Source organism: Nuphar pumila, chromosome 17 (assembly GCF_984573655.1).
Source record: "Nuphar pumila chromosome 17, dmNupPumi1.hap1.1, whole genome shotgun sequence".
NCBI classification, from domain to species: domain Eukaryota; kingdom Viridiplantae; phylum Streptophyta; class Magnoliopsida; order Nymphaeales; family Nymphaeaceae; genus Nuphar; species Nuphar pumila.
In genome coordinates this window covers 36501988-36520858 of record NC_143265.1, presented here as the reverse complement: position 1 = coordinate 36520858, position 18871 = coordinate 36501988, and positions in this window count along the sequence as shown.

Genomic DNA, 18871 nt, shown 5'->3' with positions numbered 1-18871 from the left:
TTGCACAATAAATCCGAGAGGGGTTTGCAAAAGGAGGAAAGAGGGTTCCCTAAAGCTTGAAAAGGGATTGATCTTGGACGTCTCATCGCTGAGACTGAATGGCTTTTAAGACAGATGACCTTTTTGCAAAAAATTCAGGTTTAACGCTTAACCTGAATGGGAACTGCCTATGGTGGAACAGCGGGGAGCACAAGGAAGTGTGCTAATCTAAGAGCCTAGACGCTCAGATCAAAACAAGAAGGGAAGGATCTTGGACAACTCCCATCATCCGATCCTAAAAGGGATAACAACAACGCCTGGATACATCAAAATAAACATCAAGTTCTCACTTCATGTCAGAATAATTTAAAACGATTGCCAATAAGATAAAAAATTGTAGTTAATTCAAGAATGATAAGCACATATATATATGAAAAATATTCCCTCTTTTCTACCTGATGTATTACCTCCGACTGGGCTTAACTCCTTAGAATCAAGATTCGAATTCAAATTACTTGCAATTGACTTTCCTTCAAGGAGGCTATCAATTTCCTTGATATGGACAGAAAAGAATGTATTCTTGATATTGCGAGAGCTATTAGCGAAAGGATATTGATAAAAGAATTTCACAAAATTAAAGAAGATTCTTGATAGATTCGACAGTCTGATATCCTGGGATTCTTTTCTCATGATGATCTTTCTGCACTCTTTTTTTTTTAGCAGATTGGAGCTCTTATGGATTTTCCAGGAATTACATCATCCTTCATTTTGGAGATGTCCTGACTTGTCTCTCTCCTTTTTTTTTTTTTTTGAAGGGTACGTCACAAACTTCTTCATCTCAGAGATGTTCCGGTCCTTCTTTTCTCTCAGGGATTATATTGACGGTTATTGGCTCATTGGTTGGAAATCTCTTGATGATAGCTGGAATTAAATATCTTTTAGGGTTTGTCGGTAGGCTTATCACACTCGCCTTCATCTCGACGGTGATCTGAACTTTCCCTGGAAGGATCTGTCACAAACTCCGTCATCTTGGAGATGATCCAAATCTTCTTTGGCCCCGGGGGTCGACTCGCATAATTCGTCTTCATCTTGACGACAATTGAGAGATCCCTTTTGCAGATATTTAATTGCAGCTTAGGTGATTGAGGAGATATAGAAATTGAGTGGATTTTTCTGTATCACCCAGGATATTTCGACTGCTTATTTTCCAAGAATGATCTTTAAAAGTGTGCCATTGACTGCGATCAATATCAATCACTTATGGCTTTGCAGCAACATTGAATTTTCTTTGCTGGCCATATCGCGGATTTATTCTTCATCCTTTTGGTTGGCCAATAGAAATATTTTGAATTTTGAATCCTTTTTCACAAAAGCTTTGTCCTTTCGGAAGTAATACTAAAGGTATTCTGAGGTACAATTTTATGCAGTAAAGATTTTGAGATCAACAACTATTTTTCATGACAAATTCGCAAAATATTCCTGAAATCCTTGGTGAAAGAAATCACTTGAGATCTAAATGACACATCCGTGGCTAGATTCTCCTCTCCTTTCCCCAAAGGAGAGACTCAGGCTTGACCCTTACCTGAACGGGTAACAAAAGATACTCCTCTCTTCCCTGAAGTGGAGGTGTTTACAAAATGAACTTTCGAAGAGAAATAGAGTTTTCGTCAAAACTCCCTATTTCTAGGCTTCTCTTATGGAAAGGAGGCCGCTAACAAAGATTGAAAGGATATCATAGAGGAACAAGTCCATCACACTCTCCCTGGAAAAAGGGTCCTCGACGACGGGGGTGGCCTAACAAAAGACATTTAGGGTTACAAGGAAGACGAGCTTCCGTCGAAACTCTCCCTGGAAAAAGGGTCCCTTGCAAGAGAAATACTTGACGATTGATTTTGATAGCTTTTGATAACTCAAAGAACTGCTTGATAACACGAATGACTAGAGGTCTGACAAAATCGGCAACCCGAATGTCAGATTAACAGAATGGAATGACCCAAGGGTCTGATACAGATTGTTTGGTTCGCAGGTTTAAAGATTAACATCGAGTCTGAACCTCAATGTGAGAGTCATGTTGCGACCAGTATGAAGACCGAATTAAAATACAAGTACGAGTACTGGGTTTTAAAGGATTACCAATACGAGCACTGGATTTTGGAAGATCACTAATACAAGCATTGGATTTCAAAAGATTTACCAGTACGAGCGCTGGATTTAAAAAGATTACCAGTACGAGCACTGGATTTTAAAAGATTACCAATACGAGATTTGGTAAAGCAACCAAAGCGAGATTGGATTTCATAAAAGGACCAATTTTGAAAATTGGATTTAACCGGACCGGTGTAAGACTGGGTTCGGTTTGAAGGTTCGAATCGAAATTCAAATCTTCAAGGAAAGACTAGATGAATTGGATTTTGAAAGATAATTCGAGTCGGAACTCTGATGTTCTAGACCAATTCTGAATTGGATTTGGAAGAAGATTCGAATCGAAACTCGACTTATCTAGACCAATTCTAGAATCTGGAGGAAAGAAAATTATACGAATTGGATTTGTAAGAAAATGCAAGTCGGGACTTGGATTTTCTAGACCAATTCTGAATTGGATTTGGAAGAAGATTCGAATCGGAACTCGACTCTTCTAGACCAATTCTAGAATCTAGAGGAAAGAAAATTATATGAATTGGATTTGTAAGAAAATTCAAGTCGGGACTTGGATTTTCTAGACCAATTCTGAATTGGATTTGGAAGAAGATTCGAATCGGAACTCGACTCTTCTAGACCAATTCAAGACATTTAAAGGAAAGAAAAGTTGATAAGTATAAAGATGACATTTGGGACTAGTTCAACTAGTACGAGCATCAGATTTTAGAAGAGTACCAGTACGAGCACTGGATTTTGGAAGATTACCAGTACGAACACTGGGTTTTAAAAGGTTACCAGTACGAGCACTAGGCTTTTTTTTTTTTTAAAAGATTACCAGTATGAGTACTGGGTTTTAAAAGATTACAAGTACGAGCACTGGGTTTTAAAAGATTACCAGTACGAGCACTGGGTTTTAAAAGATTACCAGTACGAGCACTGGGTTTTAAAAGATTACCAGTACGAGTACAAGGTTTTAAAAGATTACCAGTACGAGTACTGGGTTTTAAAAGATTACCAGTACGAGCACTGGGTTTTGAAGGGTCATCAATTGATGATGACTTGGAGGACTTGTCGGGGTCTCAGGATTTATCCCTTATCCTGAATGGGTGATTCAATGCAAATTGATGCAGATGAATGCGAATGAATGCATGCAAATGCAAGTGGATGCAACTAAGTGCATATGCGTGCAAAATGAGAGATTTATTAGATCCTGCCTGCACACAGATTGCTTTGGATAAAAGGCAACCTTAACAAGAATGCCCCAGTATATTTTGGGGAAGAGAGATATTTTGACAAAAGAATAATTGATCATTTATTGAAAGGAATTTTTGAAGAATATAAAAGATAGAATAGAGATTTTTTAGGTATAGAATTTCTTCAGATGTCGAGCATTAATGGGGTCGGATAGTTCTACCTCGTCTGCATTAATCAGACAATATGAATTACGGGGCAACGCTTCTTTCACCACGTAAGGACCTTCCCAGTTTGGTGCCCATTTTCCACGTGGACGATGCTTGAGATGAGCCATTGATCTAAGGACCAAGTCATTAACTTGGAATCTCCTTTCGATGACTGACTTGGCATATTGCCTTGCTATCCTCTGACGATAAGACTGAGCGGGCTCTGCTGCTTTGAGTCTTTTCTCATCGAGTAAATCTAACTGTACCAATCTCTGTTGCTGATACTGATCGAGTGGTAACTCTAAAAGTGATGCGAACTTAAGGGAGGGCTTCTGAACATGAAGGGGTAACACCACCTCAGTCCCATAAACAAGTTCTGAAGGAGTCTCATTGCTTGGGGTTCGAATGGTAGTTCGATATGCCCAAAGTGCATCATGGATTTTCTCGTGCCAATCACGACCCGTCTAAACGGTTCTTTCCAAGATGCGAATCAAACTCTTGTTTGTTGCTTCTGCCTGACCATTTCCTTGTGGATAATAAGGAGCTGAAAAATGATGATGAATTCTGAATTTTGAACAAAAAGATCTTCATTCTCTCATTCTTGAAATGAGTACCATTATCTGACATGATGACGTGCGGTATACCAAAACGACAAAGAATGTTCTTATGAATGAACGAAACTACATGTCGACCTTCCACTGTACGCAGAGTGACGGCTTCAACCCATTTGGTGAAATACTCTGTTGCGGCAAGGAAATATTTATGACCATTAAAAGCTGAAGGAGAGATGGGTCCTACGACGTCGAAGGCCCACATAGAAAATGGCCATGGAGACACGACTGATTGCAAGTACGTGGCTGGCGCATGAATGGAAGGTGCGTGTATCTGACACTGAACGCACTTCTTCACAAAACGATAGCAGTCTTACTGCATGGTTCTCCTATAGTATCCTGCCCGAATGATTTGTTTAGCAAGGGTTTGGTAGCCGACATGACCACCGCAAATACCTTCATGCGCTTCTCATATGATTTCTTTGGCTTCTTCTTCGTCTAAGCACCTGGAATACTCAGAACTAAACCCACGACGATAAAGAACATTGGCAAGGATAAAATAGCGGGCGGACATATGCTGAATTGCTTTTTGCTCTTTCTTTGATAGTTCTGGTGGAAGCTCACCAGTTTCAATAAAGTTTTTAATATCTTGGTACCAAGGCTTCTTTTTCTGTTCCGCCTGGTTGACTTGCATTACTAGAATGAAGGCAGGTTGGTCAAGTCTACCGATTTCAAAAGAGCGACAGGATTCTCCATTTCTGAAAGACATAATGGAGCCCAAACTGGCCAAACCATCAGCTATTTGATTAAACTCTCTTTTGATATGGAAAAGCTGAAATTCCTCAAAATTGTTGATAAGGGCTAAAATGATCTTTTGGTAAGGGAGCAACTTCTGATCTTTTACCTGCCATTCAGCTTTGACTTGGCTAACTACGAGCAATGAATCACCGAAAGCGTGTACCCTCTTAACATTGAAGTCTTGCAAAATTCTCATACCTTGTATTAAAGCTTCATACTCAGCCATATTATGGGTACATTGAAAATCCAGTTTCAGAGAAAAGGGGATCATCTCTTTCTCTGGTGTGATCAGCAAGATTCTGATCCCTATACCGGCCATGTTCTTGGATCCATCGAAAAATAGATTCCAAACTGGGGATTGTTGAACATTACAGATCCGTTCATCGGGAAAACTATCCTCGATTTTAACATCTTCTGCTAAAGGAAAATCTGCCAATTGGTCTGCAATTGCTTGACCTTTGATAGATTGCTGAGAAACATACCCCAGATTATATTGCATTAACAGGACTTGCCACTTAGCAATCCGTCCACTGAGAAATGGTTGTTCAAGAATATACTTGAGAGGATTAAGTTTTGAGAGAATCTTGACTTCTGATGCTAACAAGTAATGTCTCAACTTCTGACACATCCATACTAGTGCTAGGCATGTCTTTTCTATCTGAGAATATTTCTTCTCGTAATCAATGAAGGTCTTGCTTACATAATAGATGGCATGTTCAATCAAACTGCCTTCCTCATACTGTGCCAAGAATCCACCACAAGCGGCTTGGTTAACTAAAACATATAGCAAGAGAGGCTTTCCCAATTCTGGTGGCTTCAGAACGGACGGATTAAGAAGATATTTCTTGATACGTTCAAACGATTGCTGACACTCTGGTCCCCACTCAAATTTCACTCCTTTTCTGAGTAGATGATTGAAAGGTTCACATCTCATGGCAAGGTTGGATATGAATCTCCGAATTGATTGCATACGTCCCTGAAGACTACGCAATTCCTTAAGAGTAGTTGGAGGTGGCATATCAATAATGGCCTTTGCTTTAGCGGGATCCATTTCTATACCCTTTTTGCTGACCAAGAAGCCTAGCAATTTGCCTGATTCAACCCCGAAGACACATTTCTGAGGATTGAGTCTCATTTGGTAAAGAATGAGTCGCTTTAAGACTTGACTTAAAGCATCAATATGATCTTCTTCTTCTTTGGATTTGACCAGGATGTCATCAACATATGCATCCATAGTCTTGTGCATCTGATCATGGAAAATGGCAGCCATTGCACGCTGATAGGTTGCCCCAGCATTCTTGAGCCCAAACGGCATGACTGTATAACAGAAAGTGCCCCATGGCGTAGTGAATGATGTTTTGGATTGATCACGAGCAGCCAACTTGATCTGATTATATCCGGAGTATCCGTCCATGAAGGAGAACATGGCATGCCCAGCCGTGCTATCAACTAGGAGATCAATATTTGGGAGTGGATAGTCATCCTTCGGAGTAGCTTTATTGAGATCGCGAAAGTCAATACAAATTCGCACTTTGCCATTTTTCTTGGGAACTGCAACGATATTCGCCAACCAGTCTGGATAATCTATTGCTCGAATGAATCCTGCTTTAAGCAAGTCCTCAAGTCCTTCCTTGACCTGTTGCTCGATTCGAGGATCTATTTTTCTTAACTTCTGCTTAACAGGTTTCGCATCAGGCTTCAGAACGAGTTGATGCTCCACTAATTTAGGATCTAAACCTGGCATATCTTCATAAGTCCATGCGAATACTTCTTGGTACTGCTTGAGAAAGTCGATGAGCCTTTCCTTCTCATCTGTACTTAGGCTGGTGCCGATCTTGAGAATTTTCGGACTATCTTCTGAACCAATATTGATGTCCTCTGTCGGATCCTGGACTAGAGTCGACGGTTCATCTTGTTTCTGAATCGCTACAAATTTTGGCAACTTTGAAAGCGACGAATCAAATTCTGCCATTTCTTCTTACTGCTTTGTGACCTTACTGTCCTCTGCTCTTACCCGGACCCGATGTATCTTTGCCGATTTCGATAGGATTGAAGGATTGATGACTAATCTTTTTATCGGTTGAGAAGACATTCTGAAATTTTTGAAAAAGAATAGCTTTTAGAAAAAGTTCATTCACTATGACATAAATTGTATGAGAATAAAAAAGATAAGAATAATAAATTTTGAAGACAAATTACAAAGGAATAAGAGAAAGATGACATCCAGATAGACGAGAAAATTGATAACTTTATTGAAGACTTGGAATGAAATAAGGACATTTAAAATGAGCTGAAATGGGACATTGTCCCTACAAACTGCAGAAATCAAATGAATGAAATAGAAAAGACATATGGTAGAAAATTTTTAATGGATCCCTTTAATGAAGACAGTATTTTTGTGAGATCTTTTGCCCATGAATCCTAGTCCTGCCCTGCGTGGATGATGATCAGGGATCACTGGCTCTAGCCGGCCATCTCCGTTCTTGCCCAATCCTTTGAAAGGCTGATAACCATGCTTCAGTAATAGGTCAAATCCTTTCTTGGTTCTAACAAACTGCGAGAAAAGAGGATTGTCTTTGAAAGTACTGTAATCGAGACGACCTCCGATCTTAAAGAAATGTGGTCCTTGCTATTGGACCATCGCTGCTGTGTGATTTGTCTCTAATGCTGCTTCTAACTTTAGCATTTCAAGGCTTTCATTGAGAACAACCTCTTCACCTTCTCTAATGCGGGGGATATCAGCAGTATAAGTTGGCCTAGGGATCATAGGCTGAGGTAGCCTCTCTTCAGGATTTTCCCCCAAAACAGTAGTTATCATGCCACCTTTAGACCATTTGATGCACTGATGTAGAGTGGATGGTACGGCGTTGGCATTATGAATCCATGTTCTTCCCAGTAGAAGATTATACATTGGCGGCACGTTAACGACATGGAAAAGCACTGTATGAACAGAGTAGTTGATAAATGTTTCCAAGAAGATCTTTCCCTTTGCTGTCTATCCATGATTATCGAACCCATAAATAGTGATCGGATCCTGTGTGTACTCTTCTTCTTTTATACCCAGAGCCTTGGCAGTCATTTCAAGACAAATGTTGAGGCTACTGCCTCCATCTACAAGCACGTGGGGTACAGTCATTCCCCGGGTTCGCACCACAATGTACAGAGCATTGTTATGAAATGTGTGAGGTTTTGGCAGATCCTCATCTGAGAAGGTTATGGGAGCATTGGTCATGGCCTGATTAATGATCTGAGCCATGTCTTCAGGTGTGGTGCCTGGCTTGACCTTGATTTTTCGCAGTAAATCGTCCAGGACTTGCTGATGCTTAGGAGAGGCACGTGCCAACTCAAGGATAGGGATATTAGAGAGGGCAGTGATTGGTCTTTGCACTGTATCGACCTTTTCTTCTGATGTTCTCCCTTTTTCTGAAGTAGGTTTGACAAGGCTCTTGGGTATCCACGGCATTCTTTTGGCTACCTCTGGAGATACTCTAGCGGGCTCTCTCGAAACTTTCAGCTTACTGAATGCTGAAACGAGGTCCATCTTTTGGGAACTGGACTGGGCCTTATGCAACACTAATACCTAATGTTGTACCTTGATATCGCTGCTATGGCATAGTCGGATATGATCTTGTGGCTGAAAGGGATAATCAGATATCATTGTTGTTGAGTGTTGCAAGAAAGGCTGTTTTAAAATCTCCATTTTCTCATCTTCAGCCCCTTCTACCAACAGATTTTTGTCAATATAATCTTGTATGATGTTTTTGAGAACGAAACAGTTCTCGGTATCATGTCCGACAGTTCGGTGGAACTTGCAGAATCTGTCTTTCATTTTCCCCATAACCACTGGCGGGTCAGCTACCCTTGGAAGCTTAATCATATCACTGTCGAGCATATATTCTAATACCGTCTTGAGGGACTGGTCTAGAGGAGTAAACTTGCGGTTATAACTCCATCCTTCCTGCTTCGGCTTTTCTTGTGGTCTTGATCTCTGTTCGAGGATCTGCTGTGGCTGCTTATCATATTGAGTAATCGACTTGCCTTTCTGATCACTTTTGTTGGGATTTGACCCTCCTGAAGCATAACTGTGATTTTTTTCATTTCATTTGTTCTGATTCTTACTGTTATTGGCAGAGTAGGTAAAATGGGCTTTCTTCTTTGATTCTTGTTTACTGTTATTCTTTGTAAACATAAAACCCTCATAAGATCCGTTCTCCATACTCAACTCGAGCCATTCGACTCGTTCTGTCAGTTCTATGAAACTCTTCGATGGAGATGTAGAAATTAGTCCCCTCAGGGGTTGCGAGAAGTTGCTCAGGATCAAAGATAGTGCATGTCTTTCTGCTATTGGCTCACACATCTTATTACAAGCGGATCTCCATCTATGAATGAAATCCCTGGCCTTCTCGTTTTCCTTCTGCCTCAGACTGCAGAGATGACTGAGAGTCGGGAGTGCTTCAGCATTGAATAAAAAGCGCTCAATAAATAAATTGACCACTTTGTCAAATTCTTTCAGTTCTATCAGATTAATGTGCTCTGAGTACCACTTTGCTGCGACACCTTCCAAACTGCGAGGAAAGCACAGAAATAAGGCACGATTGTTCCTCTTGAACCTGGAATATTCTGCGAAAAATAGGGCGAGATGTGCTTTTGGGTCACCCGAACCATCAAACTTGATAAATTTCTTGGGGAGATTATCAAGATCATCATCCCCATCCAGTCCATCATAGAAGTCTTCACTTGTAAAGACTCTTTTTCCCTTGTCACGAGTTTGAAGATCCTTAACTATTTTCATCACATCTTTGAGTTGTGACTGCGTAGGGTCGTCAACAGACTGATTCTTGGATTTGTAGGCCGACCACTGCCCCTGAGTCGACCTTCTGAATTCTTGCTTGTTTTCATATTCTTTATTAGTATCATCTGCTGATTCTGACTCATCAGACATTACCTCATGACAATTCTGCTTTTTACTGATCTTCACATTTCTGGCCGCGTGACCCCTATCCTTCTGCTTGGTCTGAGTCTGTTCAGTACTGGCTTCAGCTTGCTCTGCCAGCATCTTGGTCATCATTTTTGTAAGACCCGCAATTTTTCAGAAAATACGTGAATGAAATTCATGAGGCATTTACTGGTAAAAATAGCATTTTTTTCTCAAAATGCGAAACGAATCAATTCCTGCGAGCCAGTTATACTTAGGATATTCGTCGATTTGCGAATATATGCTCAAACACTCTGGAAGCCATAACTTCCTATCTGAACGAAATCAAAGGATTCCTGCGAGCCAACTTTCTTAGTTACGTCAATACGAAGGGAATGGCGTACTCAGAATTTTTCGGAAAAAAATCACCGAAAACCCGAAATTCTTGCGGGACCCACGGAAATATTGGTGGGACCCACAAAAATATTTCTCAGAAAATGTTCTAGAATATTCTAGAATATTCTAGCACCTTCCAGCATCTTCCAGGACCTTCCAGCACCTTCCATGGAAGGGATTCTCAGAAAAGCCGAAGGGTAAAGAGGGGATTCTGAAACTTGGGGCCCAAGTTTCAGAACCTATAAATAGAGGAGCCCCCCTCTCTTTAAAAATCGCCAACCCCTCTCTCTCTCCTCCTTTTCCAAACCTCCCCTACCTAGCCTAGCCCACTTGAGCCCACCTGACCTGGTCTGAGCCTGCCTGACTTAGCCTGAGCCAGCCTGACTTAGCCTGAGCCTGCTTGACCTGGTCTGAGCCTGCCTGACCTGGTCCTAACCCACCTGACCTAGGTCTGAACCTACTAGTCCTAAGTCTGAACCCAATTGACTTGACTTGAACCTGGTTTGGTTCAAAGTCAAGGTCCAAGTCCTTTTTCGTCCGAAGTTCGAAGTTGATCCTTTTTCGAAGTCGAGCCTCGTTCGAAGCGTTTGAAGCAATCAGAGTCGTTTCTTCCTCAAATTGAAGTAAGCTCGCTTCATTAAACCATCTCTCTCAAGTATTTGATTGTTTGTATATAGCATATACTTTCTGAAGTAGTATCTTGCTTTAGTTCTTGGTTGAGCCCTCTAGGACGCTTCGGTGTTCACGCGCTCGCCTCGTAACTATCATCGGATATATATGTTCGAATGCGCAGTATATGCGTTCTTCAAAAATAGTATCTCGCCCTAGTTCTTGGTTGAGCCCTCTAGGACACTTCGGTGTTCACTCACTCGCCTCGTAACTATCGTTGGATACAGATCTAGGTGTATATCTGCTGATTCTGCCGACGCGTCTTATATCGCACAGGCTATGTAATTTACCTTTGCCATCGGGTCGTATGATGCCAAGGCTCCCTGCTTTCTGTACTTCCGATTAAAGCACTTCCGATTATGCATTTACTTACGCCGTCGCGTCGAACGATGCCAAGGCTTCTGTTTTGTTATATATGTAGAATATTTCGTTCAGTTACACACCCTGAATAATAGTATATGTATTTCTTTACGCCGCCGCCGTATAAAGCACAGACTTCTGCTTATACTACATATATAGCGCATAAATGAGCGCTCAAATGGAGATCAAACTCCAAATCGCCAATGCGATTCCCTGACCGCTCATCGTTCAGGATTCTGCTTGACGGATGAAGCCCCTATTGGAAAGGCTTCAGCTTTTTGGCAAAATGCTCTTTACGTAAAGACTAAGTCAATTACGTATGGCCTGGCTATGGCCCAGGGTTCCTGCAACCTTGATGGATGCAAAGTACGCACAATGCTGCGCATCCATTTCCCCAAATTAAGCGTGGCGATTTCCTACCAAAGAGGGGAGATGCCACTCAAATGGATAAAAGAAACGCATGCTTTCTCCATAAAAGAGAGGAAGTGCTGCTGAAATTTCTGAAGAAGCTAAGAATAGCTCAGAAAGAACGTAGCAGGATACTCTGACATATAGCAGAGTGCTACCCGGTTCATGTATTGCCTTCTACAAACATAGAAGGGTTCGTCGCACCGCTGCCGATAGAGCAGGGGAGGTGCTGACGAAATGGTCGGCAGAAGAGCTGCCGAAACCAGTTGAACGGCATAATGATGTCCGTTGATGAAACGATGTCAGATCGGCTCGTATCCTTGTGCCTACAAGGGCACCTTGCTCGTAAGGGCCGCTGAGCCGGAGTAGAGGTTGCGCCTTATCTAGGTTTGGACTCGTTGCGTAAAAATACGCTGAGAAGCTGATCTATTTAGATCGAGTCATATGCATGCTCATTGAGAATGGTTATGCAACCAGACTCGTAAGGGCCGAAGAGCCAGAGTGTGTTGTTTCCACCCAAAGAGGTGTGATGCTCGTGGTGGCCGAAGTGCCAAAGAGCGGTGTTCTGCATGCATATGAATAAGACTTAAGGTCGCACATACCCCGCGGTTGAAAATCGTGTTAGGGGTACCCCCTCAGTAATGACTGTGTTGGGGTAGACTGAATGGGGTCGGGTACATACTCCCGTAGTGCTAAAAGCACGGGCTGCCTAAATGGCATGCAAATTCTGTCCAAGTAATTGTAAGACTGGCAGACCCCTTCAGGAATTATGCTCACTGTGGAATGACAGTGATGGTATAGCCTTGAGTGACATGTATTTTACTTTGGACCTGATAGAGTCCACGATGGCCTCAGTCACTCATGGGTTTTGGGGTCGTGGTTATCCTTAAGATCTAAGGATTGAACCCAACTACTACAAGTAGAGGATGCATCCGAATATGGGCCTAGTAGGATTCTCCCAGTTGAAACACACTGCCCTACTATGGATAGGGTCAACAGGCCTCTGGGGTATCTAAAATACATAGAATAATCAACCCCCAGAACGTCGCGTTGATGCCCGGACAATAGCTCTACCTGCGTACCAAAGGCGGGAGCGGTTAATTATCAAACAATGCATTAGTTCTAGGTACAACGATGCTTTGAATGTATGAGTGGATGACGTGTTGAGTCAGTCCTGCATAACCTTTGTGAAGGTGTCATGTTCGGTATACTACTGGACCGACTGGGCAAAGACCCGTGTTGTATCCGCACGACTAAGCGAAGCTCGAGGAGTTGTCCTTAGATGCGTGGGATACGGATGTGCCAAGTATGAAGACTTGAGCTAAACATCACTTTGAGACCCGGAAGAGGTCATGGCGAAGTCGTGGAGAGTTAAGCGGCTATTCAAATCACAACCCTGAAAAGGCTTGCTCTAAGTCATGAAGACTTGAGCGGATGTTCAACTCATAGCCCTGAGGAGGCTCCTGCGATATACGCTAAGTCTTGGAGGCTTGAGCGTCGTTATTGTGCATTGCGACCCTGAGTGGTCATTATTGTACTTGAGTTGAATGGTTACATGATTGCATGCTTACCAGACCATCAGTGGTTCTGACCCCATTTAATGGGGATTTCAGGTGTTGGACCTGCGTGGCGATATGCGGAGCAAGGCGGCATCGAGTTCCAGGGTTTCTCTAGACAGAGTTGTACTGCTTCCTTTTATTGAACCTACACTGCTTTTCTAAGCAGTAGTGTTGTAATAAACATGTGGTTTTCGATAAAATGGAACCCTTCGGTGGTCAATGAGTTGCTTGGCCACATACCTGCAACGTGCTCAGAGTTTTCTAAAATCGACAACTCATTATCGTCTGATTTCGATGCTAAAGGCTTTCTAAAGTTCCGCTGCAAAGAAAAAAAAAAGAAATTCATGAAAATTTTAACTTAGCTTTGTTTTGGAAATCCGGGGCGTTACAGAATTGGTATCAGAGCATGAGTCTGAGAAACCTGGTTCAAGATCCATCATGGTCCCAATATCGCACTGTAAGTATATGTTTTTATACTTTTGTTCTGATCTGGGTGCATCTTTGTATAGATGACAACTCACGACTCCCGAGGATACTACTATCGTTGCGAGATCATGCACGATGAGTGGGTATGCCCATATGAAGTCCAAGACTGCCAGTATTGTGGCGAAGAAGGGCATTCCGCCAACGAATGCCAAATGAAACATACCGCCAATATGGGTCAGCGGGGATCGCTTGGTCTTAGGGATGAGACCTCGCGTGTTAGTGGGCCACATTACTCCAGTAGAGGGAGTAGCCGTACCCCAGCAACTTCTGATGAACTACCACCTCTGGTAGGATTTGACTTGAACTTCCTTGAGGGATTTGGTCAATCGCAAGGCTATCAACAGGCATCATGTACGCCTAGCTTGCACAGTTGGGAGGAGGGATGCAACAACTCCTTCTATAATCCCATTATGATTTCAGATTCCTCGAATCAAAGTACTATTATATGGGGGAACAGAGCGGCTTCACCAACGCCGAGTCTGAATGGCCAGGAAGAGGGATACAACCCCTATCATCCCGTTATGGTATCGGATTCCCCGAGCCATGATGCCACTGAATGGGCAAGTGGACCAGCATCACTGATCTACCCACAAGATTCGCTTGAGAGCGCAGAAGTGCCGCCCAAGCCAAAACTAGTAGTGCCTGCACCAAGGCAATGTGGAAGTAAACGATACTTCGGGTTCTTTGGGTCGAGAAAGAAATCCAGTTCCTAGAAGAGACTGGTAGTGTTTTGGAGTCAATAGACTCATGTACATAGTTTCTCAACGCCTAAAAGTCTGCCAGTACGGCATGACGTTTTGTTTGAGGCGATGTTTGTGTAAATGTGATGTATATTAAGTAAATGAAACTTTTGCTTCGATATATACATTGAGGAACTAAAACATGTTGCTTATATGTGATAGATAAATGGCTCCTACGACGAGGAGAACCATGCCGAGCGAGGAGTCCCATACTCAAGGATTCCTGCTGGAAACGCTCAACAATCTGGTTACTGTCATTCGAGAAACAAGGCCGGAACCAGTCACACCTCGAAACGAAAACCTTGGGGGAATAACCTATGAAAAATTCCTCAAGCTCGATCCGCCAGTCTTTGCCAGAAGAGCCGATCCTGAACTGGCAGAAAGTTGGGTCGAAGAGACAGAACGTGCCTTCCTGGTATTGGGAGTACCAGAAGAAAAGAAGACCAACTTTGGCACGTACAGGCTGAAAGACAACGCACGAAAGTGGTGGGATACCACTAAGATTATCCAGTTCTCGGAAGTTGAAGTCATTCCTTGGACTGACTTCCGAAGAGCTTTCATGGATAATTACTTTCCATTACACTCCAGAAACAAGAAGAAGATGGAGTTTCTGGAATTGGAGCAGGGTGGCATGAGTCTGATTGACTATACCACCAAATTTCAAAATCTTGAACGGTACTGCTCCCGGTTATTTGAGACCGACCAAGAAAGGGCCGACAAATATGTGAATGGTCTGCACGAAGGGCTGCGGTCTCGAGTGATAACAAGCATGCCTTTGACTTTTCAGGCTGCAGTGGCAGCAGCTTCAAAAATCCAAGAAGATTGGGCGCGATCTAAAGTGATCATAGCAAAGAAGCCCATAGTGAATGGTGGGAATCGTAAAAGGACGTTCCCAAGTGGCCAGGGTTCACGACAACCCTTTCAAAAGAAGAAGTTCCAAGGAGGGAACAACACTCAACAAGTCGTGAGGCCAAGGCTGAACACAACTCCGAATGGTCAGCAGTCCAACTTCAGCTGCCCAAGGTGTCGTGTGAACCACCCCGGAAAGCCATGTCCTCGTGACATGGGTGGTTGCTTGTATTGTGGCAAGATGGGCCACTTTATAAGGGATTGCGCCAAGAAGGCTGCAGATGAACAAAGGAGTAATGCCGGATCTGCTGGACCCTCTCGACCAGCACCACAGCGTTCGCAGTTCCAACGACCGCCCCCTATGATCGAACAAAGGCCTGTTGCAGGTCGTGTATATGCTGTAAAGACTGAACAAGTCGAAAATGGTGACCTGATTGAAGGCACCGTACCTGTTAATGGACATGCAACTTACGTCTTGTTTGATTGTGGTGCTACTCATACGTTTATCTCTGATGATTTCACCGAACAACTCCACGCCTCGGTGCAACCGATTGATAAAATGATCGAAGTATATAACCCATTGGGTTAACACACCAAATGTATCCAGTGTGTGAAAAATTTGGATATTGAGTTACAGTGCAACACTTGCCTACTGACGCCATCCTGATCGATATGATACAATACGATGTCATTCTGGGAATGAATTGGTTGGCTCAGAATAATGCCAAGATTCTGTGCTGCGAGGGCAGAGTGATTCTATCCCGACCCGGATTGCCTAAGATGGAGTACCGGTTATCCAAACTAGTTCCACAGAAAAGGCTCATATCAGCACTTAAGGTACAAAAATACCTTAGGAAGGGTTGTGTGGCCTTCCTGTTGAGTCTCTTGGTGGAAAAATCCAATGACCAACCCCTTGAGAGTTTGGAAGTGGTACGGGAGTTTCCCAATGTATTTCCTGAGGAATTGCCAGGACTTCCGCCACTTCGTGAGGTTGAATTTGGAATTCAATCCTTACCTGGAACATCGCCGATATCCAAAGCCCCGTATCGAATGGCGCCAGCTGAACTCAGTGAGTTGAAGTGTCAGTTGGAAGAACTGATGGAACAAGGGTTCATCCGACCGAGTGTATCACCGTGGGGAGCCCCGGTACTGTTTGTAAAGAAGAAGGATGGATCCCTTCGGTTATGCATCGATTATCGGATGCTTAACCAGGCAACTGTTAAAAATAAGTACCCGTTGCCTCGGATTGAGGACTTATTCGATCAGCTCAGAACAGTGAGGGTGTTCTCCAAGATCGACCTCAGGTCTGGGTACCATCAGCTCAGAGTTAAGGAAGAGGATATACCCAAGACTGCCTTTAGAACGAGATACAACCATTATGAGTTCGTAGTAATGCCCTTCGGACTCACTAATGCGTCTGCTGCCTTTATGGATCTAATGAACCGGATATTCAGACCATATTTGGATAGTTTTGTCATCGTCTTTATTGATGACATTCTCGTATATTCTGAGAACAAGGAACAACACGTGGAGCACTTGAAAATCGTCTTGAAAACCCTTCAAGATAACCAACTCTATGCTAAGTTTTCAAAATGCGAATTCTGGCTAGACAAAGTAATGTTCCTTGGCCATGTGATCTCAAAAGATGGAATCGCAGTAGATCCCGCGAAGGTGGAAGCTGTGATGTGTTGAGAAATTCGGTTTTGATATCACATAATATGATACACTGTCTCATTTGATTTTATATGATATGATAATATGTTCTCTTGAAATAATGTTATAATATGACTGAATATGTTTTGCCATAAATCTAACGAGTATTTGATGCATGGATATCTCACCCAATAAGGATGTAGACTTCCTGTTCAAGTACAACTATGGTGCAATCATACTCCTTGAAGAAAAAGCTTGATGAGCCAAACTTTCCTAAAGTTCAAATGAAGAGATCGGCTACCTCAAGATGAAGATTTTTTTCTTCTTTAGAGTCATTTGTAACAGAACCTTCAGGAACTTGCATATTGCATATTACATACTCATTCATAAACACTATATCATAAAAGTATACGATAGTTTCAAAAAGCTCCTTTTTGAAAACTAATAATTGTACCTTCTTACAACCTTTCATGAAAAAGATATTTTGTCATATAATAATTGTACCTTATACTATATACAAGACAACATGAAAAAAGGAATGTAGGAAAAAGACAAAAACATAACATCGACTACATGGAGAAAACAAATACAATATGTTTTTGAAAAGACTTTAGTTTCCCTCTTTAAAGAAATATTTTTTTAAGAAGAAGACAAAAACATAAAATCGACTACATAAGAAAAACAAATAAAATATGTTTTTGAAAAGACTTTAGTTACCTTCTTTAATGAAATGTTTCTTAATACAAGAAGAAGACAAAAACATAAATCGGCTACACATAAGAAAAACAAATAAAATATGTTTTTAAGGACTCTAGTTACCTTTTTTCATAACCATAGAATGTCGACTTACTTGAAGTCATCATTCTCTCTACAAAGCATTAAATGCCTTTTGTAACAAATCCTTGTTAAATATCCTTCTCAAAGAATGTCGATCTTCTTTTTGGTCCTCATTCTCTCTGGAGACTTTGAAATACACAACATAAAGAAATCACTTGACATGACTATGTACAAATAAATATCTCAAAGCACTCATAGTACTTACACTCATTTAAAGTAAAGAAGTACTAATGTACCTCAAATCATTAATTAGAATAAAGACAAAACTACAACCCAACGTTCAATGTACTATTGTAAGAAATAAACTTTTTACATAAAATATGTAGTACCTAAAATATTACAACGACTAGTGTACCCTCTATTTCACCTTTATGGAAAAAGGGATTCTCGAACTTCTCTAAAAGATGTTTTTGAAATGACCTAACATTTCACATTTCAAAAAGTTACAATTCCAAAATGTAACGACTACTTTTTATAAGTTATATAAACACACACAAATAAACTATTCAAACAAGGGAATGGAATAGACGTGTGAGCTTACAAAGAGAAAAATTTCTATTCGTGATTTGAAAAGAGAGCCTTGAAAAAGAAAGAGAAAAAGAAAAAGAAAGAAAAGAGAAAAAGTCAAGTTCAGCTCTTTGACAAAGAGTATCCTCTGAGTGACAAACAAAACATTCTTAGAATCCTTTATTTGTGCATTCATATCATTCTGAAGGTTCTATAGGAAGTATTGTAACTCTGTTATTCACTGTACTCCTTCTTTGTTTAAAGAAGTAGACCTCTGTGAAAGAGGGTGTTGCCCTTCTCTGTTGAGAGAAGGAGACCTCTTGGGAAGAGGGTGTGCCCCTTCTCTGTTGAGAGAAGAAGAGCTCTTGGGAAGAGGGTGTTATACTATTTATCCGGTAACTCGGATGTTATAGTGGAATCTCAAGTGGTTTGCTTGGGGACTGGATGTAGGTCTGGATATTGACCGAACCAGTATAACTTCTGTGTTTTATGTGTTGTGCCTTATTGCTTAATTATTTTATTTTATCGATCATTATCATATTTCACTATTCTCCCCCCCTCTAGTGGAATTTCATTTGGTATCAGAGCAGGTTTGTTGGTTTCGACGTAACAAGTCTTCCAGCAC